Raw genomic sequence first — 6,318 nt, forward strand, 5'->3', positions numbered from 1 at the left:
ATCGTTGTATCAATGAGGAGGTAATTCACAACCACAGGGTCGATGCCACTGCTTGTGGAGTTTTACTTTCCCAGGGGGTATCACCAGTCCAGTAGTCAGCAATAATGTGTTGACACGAATTAACATTGATATGTCAATATAAAAATAAAACCGTTGGTTTTCACGTTTGAATGGTTTCACACTAGATATTTGTGTTGCCAATTATAACTTGTTGTTCAGTGTGAACCAAGATTCCGTGTTGAAGACAGAACTTTGGGCAATAATGGTTTACTTTTACAATTTGTGACTTTGATGGAGAGTTGTCTCATTAGCACTCATACCACATCTTCTTATATCTATATTATTATAAAAGAGGTACGAAAGATACCAAAGGGACAGTCAAACTCATAAATTTAAACAAACTGACAACGCCATGGCTAAAAATGAAAAAAGACAAACAGAAAAACAGAAAAACAATAGTCCACAAAACTTTGTTCACACTTATAATAAATTAAGTGTGAACAAGGTTTTGTATTTTTGAAATATTCTATGGATTTCCTTTATCAGGAATAGATTACCTTATCTATATTTGACAAAGCTTCATGAGTTTTTGGTCCTCGATGCTCTTCAACTTTGTACTTTATTTAGCCTTTTACACTTTGTTAATTCAAGATTTAGCTATGAGTCTTTTTAGACGAAACGCTCGCCGGGTGCAAATTTCAATTCTTGCATCTATGAGTTTATCTTAACATAAGCAAATTCTCATTTTACACTTTGATATCGTTAAAGTTTTTCTTAGTCCAACAATGAAGGTTAATTTAAGTTTTTAAACCAATGTATATGTAACAGGGAATTTGTAATAAACCGGGATTTTTGTAAAATCACTACAACAGTAACACTTTATAAATGTTGGTATGAATTTCTTTAATGCAGATATTTTATTCTTCAGATGAAGATGTTTTAACAATATTATGTATGTCTTGAAGACATGTTCAGCATAGTTAAGAAAATTCAGATATCAATAGCTTTAAATGGTGGTATGGACACAATTTTATTAAAAGTACGCAAAAAGAAAGTGTGCAAATGTGTAACAGTAGATGTCACGAAAAAATAAGTAAATGCACAGTGGTCTAAATATCTGTGTATATGCCTTTTAGTTATTATCATTATCAATAGTTTTAGCTCATCGTGTTTATTAATAAATATATTTTCAAATCATTAGTGATCATTAGTCTCTTTTGATATTAAGAAAAACACATTTCTAAAAGAAAGTTATACTTAATTGCAATCAGGGATTTTACAAAATCCCTAGCTCAATTTTCATTGACTTTTTAAAATCCCTAACAATTTCAGGGATTTTACAAAACTACTGAAACTGTTCTTGATTTTACAAAATCATTGAAACTGTTAGTGGTTTTACAAAATAACTGATTTGTCCAGTGATTTTACAAAATACCTGATTTTACAAATTCCCTGTAACATATACATATAACTAACTATATAAAGAAACAACAACCAGGGTAGCCAAGACTAATACAAATCTCATCAGTATTGTATATCTATTTGCATAAAATATTGTAAAACCTGCAACTCTCGTTTTACCTACTATCCAGTCTTAAATAGTTCCCATTTCTTTCTTAAACAGTTAGTATTACGCTTTTAACAGCTTCCCCAAATAAATAATCGCATTTTGAAGATCCCATAGAAATATGTGGGACTTAATGAAATAAAACTTATACCAAACGATATTGTTTGAAAACATTTTGTGATTCATGGTGCTCAAAAGAGTGATTTATGTATGCCTTCTCTTTAGTATCGGAAAGATATACATGAAAATAAACTTCGATGAATAAAACAATATATGCATAATAAAACGTTCTCAAGGTTGTTTAAATATTTAAAATACAAAACAAGTGTAAAATTCAGGTCACGCACGAAAACAAATATAGCTATTAAATTAACGCATTTTAACATAAGTATACCACTAAATTCTTTTTGTAACAACAAACTTTGAATATTAATAAAATTTATTATTTGGTGACTAACAAATATAATAACTTGTTGCTACAACAAATAAATTTGCAAGTCGTTAAACGGCTTCTTCCTGGTTAATAATGACGTCTATCTATAACTTAACAAAAAACATCACGTACTTTTAACTTTCTGCAAGTCATTAAACGGCTTCTTCCTGGCCAATAATGACGTCTATCTGTAACTTAAAAAAATATCACGTACTTTTAATTTTAAATCTAGATAGCAGGTGATACAACAGTTAATGAACCCTTTCAATATATTTTTACTTTGATGTTTTATATTTTATTTGGTTGGGTTTTTTTTTGAAAGAATTTAAAATAATATTGAAAATGGAAATCAGTGCTTTAAGTTTGGGGAATTATGTTTGTGCAATTAAAATTTAAAGCTGTCAACATAATCTGTCATTGAACAGTTCTTAACAGTCCTTAAACTTATTATGGTATTAAAGTTTCACCAATGAATCTTACAACATAAAACTAGTGTATACATTTATGAAATGTAGAGTATATCAAAACTAAAAGTAAAACACCATTAGATTAAGTAATTGAACATGTACAAAAAGTAAAATCACAAAAATTTGAACTCCGAGAAAAATTCAAAAAGAAACATCCCTGATCAAATGGCAAAATCAGAGGCTCAAACAAATCAACCGAAGGGATAATAACTATCGTATTCCTGACTTGGTTCCTGCATTTTCTTAAGTGCAAGTGTATATCTTTTAAGATGTATGTGAGCCTAATAAAAGCAATGTCAAATACAATAATTTACATCATTATTTAAAACTATAAAGGTATTAAAGATTTATTAAACTATCAGAAAGCAGAGTTATAACTAAATGCGATTTTTTTTCTGCATTGAATATTTGAAAAGAAGGAAAATCACAAAATTCCTTGCTCCGATGCTTTTGGAAATTTCAAAACGGAAAGTCCCTAACCAAATGACAAAATTGAAAGCTTAAACACATCAAATGATAAAAACTGTCATATTCCTTCACTAGATAAATCACTAACTTTTATGACAATCGCATTAAATTCCATTATATTGACGATGTGTGAACAAAACAAAGAGACACAAAAGTTTAGAATTTCAAAAATTACGGTACATCAGTCAACGTTATGTTCTATTTTGTTTTCATTTAAATGTTATATTTAACTGTGCCATTAAAGTGCGAGGTTTGGCATGCCTTAAAACCAGGTTCAACCCACCACTTTTATTCCCCTTTAAAAGTGTCCTGTACCAAGTCAGGAAGATGGCCATTGTTATAATATTGTTCGTTTCTGTGTGTGTGTTGCATTTTAACGTTGAGTCGTTTCTGTTTTCTCTTATTTTTGAGTTAAGACGTGGCACGGTACTTGTCTATCCCATATTCATGTATTTAGTTTTGATGTTATATTTGTTATTCTCGTGGTGTATTGTCTGTTGCTTGGTCCGTTTCTGTGTGCTGTTGCGTTTCGGGGTTGTGTCGTTGTTCTCCTCTTATATTTAATGCGTTTCCCTCGGTTTTGGTTTGTTGCCCCGATTTTGTTTTTTGTCCATGGATTTATGAGTTTTGAACAGCGGTATACTACTGTTGCCTTTATTTATTCACTACAAAAACAAACAAATATGCAAAAAAGAAACACAAAAAGGCATATAAACAAAACACATTATCCAAATTGAAAGACATAAATACAAAAAAAATACCATAAGACAAAGACGGGATGTATACGTACAGAGCCACGTAATCTGTAACAAAGAAACAAAAAGGCATATAATAGACAAGGCACCAGGCATTGGATGAATAACATTGCAAAGTAATGCATAAATAACAACTAACTTTTTGCAAAGTAATGCATTGAGTTACACATTAAATTTGCAAATGTTATTATTAAGTGAAAGAAATCTAACATATTGTAAAAACAACATGAAGTTACAAAAGATTCAAGTATATGCAATAAATGTTCCGTATAAATATTCAATTTAAGTATCAAGTAAAAAGTCTATACAACTTTTACATTTAAACATCGTTAGCGTTTCAAAAGAGGGACGAAAGATGCCAAAGGGACAGTCAAACTCATAAATCTAAAGCAAACTGGCAACGACATGGCTAAAAATGAAAAAAGACAAACAAAAAAACAATAGTTCACATGACACAACATAGAAAAATAAAGAATAAACAACACGAACCCCACCAAAAACTAGGGGTGATCTCAGGTGCTCCGGAAGGGTAAGCAGATCCTGCTCCACATGTGGCACCCGTCGTGTTGCTTATGTGATAACAAGGTGTATATGTCTAAAAGGAAATGACAGAAAGGAATGAAATGAAGTTTAATATCTATTTTAGCTATTTTTTATTTATTCCAATCAAAAATATAAACTGTGAATTTCTTTCCTATTTTAATTAACAAAGAGCTTCATTTATTATCAAGTGCCAAAATGGTGAAAATATTGATTGCAAACCAAACAAATTAGTGTTTTATGTCAATTTTCTTTTATCTAATTATGACAAGGTATTCATTAATGATGTTTTGACAGATATAAAACTCTTCTACAGTACTGTCCTTCCCTCTAATATTCTGTTTTAGCTAAATCTCGAACAACCTGTGCAACAAATATAGTTTGTGAAAAAGGCACGAAATTACACATTTTTTCCTCAAGTAATGCATTAAATTACAATTATATATAATGCAAAAATTGCTGCATTACACATTGCAGGTATTAATATGCATCAGAATTACAAATTGCATTTGACCATCATCATGTTTTCTCAAAGTATTGTAATAGTACTCGAGTTTACCTAATATTAAACAATGTAGCGCAATCATATATCTGTGATGTAGTATTATTATGTAAACGATTTGAGGTCCCCCATAAGTTAAGCAGTGGACGTCTGTTTTTTTTATACTAGACTAGATGTAATATCATGTGTACAGAATTATTAAAATATAAAACATTGTCACAGATGAATATTAATAAACATTGAAAACTTGGAAAAAATAGAGTAGTGTAACAAAATGCGAGTAAACAGTTACGAATTTAGAAATATTTCGAGTCAATTTTGGAAACATGTTATTGTTGTTCAAATTTATGGTAAAAGAATGAATTTGGCATAATAAAGGCAATAGTAGTATTCCGCTGTTTAATAATCTTAAATGGATTTAAATGAAGAAAATCCGGGTCACACACTGAAACTAAACCAAAAACTAGAAGAGGAAACGGAACAACAAAAACAGATTCGAACAGTCTAAACTGACCTTAGGTAGTATCACTTCTTTCAGAAACTGTTCTAGAAGTTTTATAATATCTTTTCTATATATATGTATTTAGACGTTTTAGAACGTTTCTTCCGACACAGTTCCTCACAGGTTTAAGAGATTTTAGATCTGATTCCAACTGTATCTAAACGGTTTGACCTTTATGAAATGTGATGTTGGTAGCATATCTTTAATCTGTGTATTTGATTTGTTTTTATGCACATAGCCTATAGCTTAAGGTTGTATATTAATCTTGATGATCTTAAGTAATGCCTTTTTCGTGGCCTTGAATTGCTGTCGCCGTATCCAGTAAATAAAATGGTTGTTCTTACACATAAACCAATATATCTAACTTTATTTATTTGGCAGATAAGTTTCACGACAGTAAATAAAACAAGCGAACTTCAAGAAGTTCTTCTGAAAGTCGACGCATTTTCTTTTGTCTCGGAGGAACATGAAGGAAAAGGTGAGCTTTATTTTGATTTCAATGAAATTTTTGAATCTTCTTTTTAAGACAGAAGACAAATTTGTATTCATTTTCATAGAACAGTAAAAGTGAACAAGATTAACCATGCAAATATTTTCATTTTTTCTATAGAAATAATAGTACACATCATTTAAACAAACAAGAAATAGCTTCTTCGATATTATACGGTAATCATTATGATGTTGATAAAATTCATGTAATTAGATATAGGAAGACATGAGTGCCAATGAGATAACTCTACATCCATGTCACAATGTGTAAAAGTAAACCATTATCTGTCAAAGTACGGCCTTTAACAAGGAGCATTGGGTCACACAGAACAGCAAGCTATAAAGGGCCACCAAAATGACCAGTGTATAAGACCATTCGAACAGGAAAACATACGGTCTAGTTTATCCAAAATAATAATCGAGAAACGAGAAACCCTTATGAACCACATCAACAAATGACAATCACTGAACAACTGAATATATGTTATATGTTCGAAATTATGACATACAGTTATAAGCTCTTAGTTGCTATCTGGAAACATTCGTAAAGAAGCACTTGTACATAGACAAAGCTGGAGTGGGATTTGTGCATATG

The sequence above is a fragment of the Mytilus trossulus genome, chromosome 7 (assembly GCF_036588685.1).
Source record: "Mytilus trossulus isolate FHL-02 chromosome 7, PNRI_Mtr1.1.1.hap1, whole genome shotgun sequence".
Lineage (NCBI taxonomy): Eukaryota > Metazoa > Mollusca > Bivalvia > Mytilida > Mytilidae > Mytilus > Mytilus trossulus.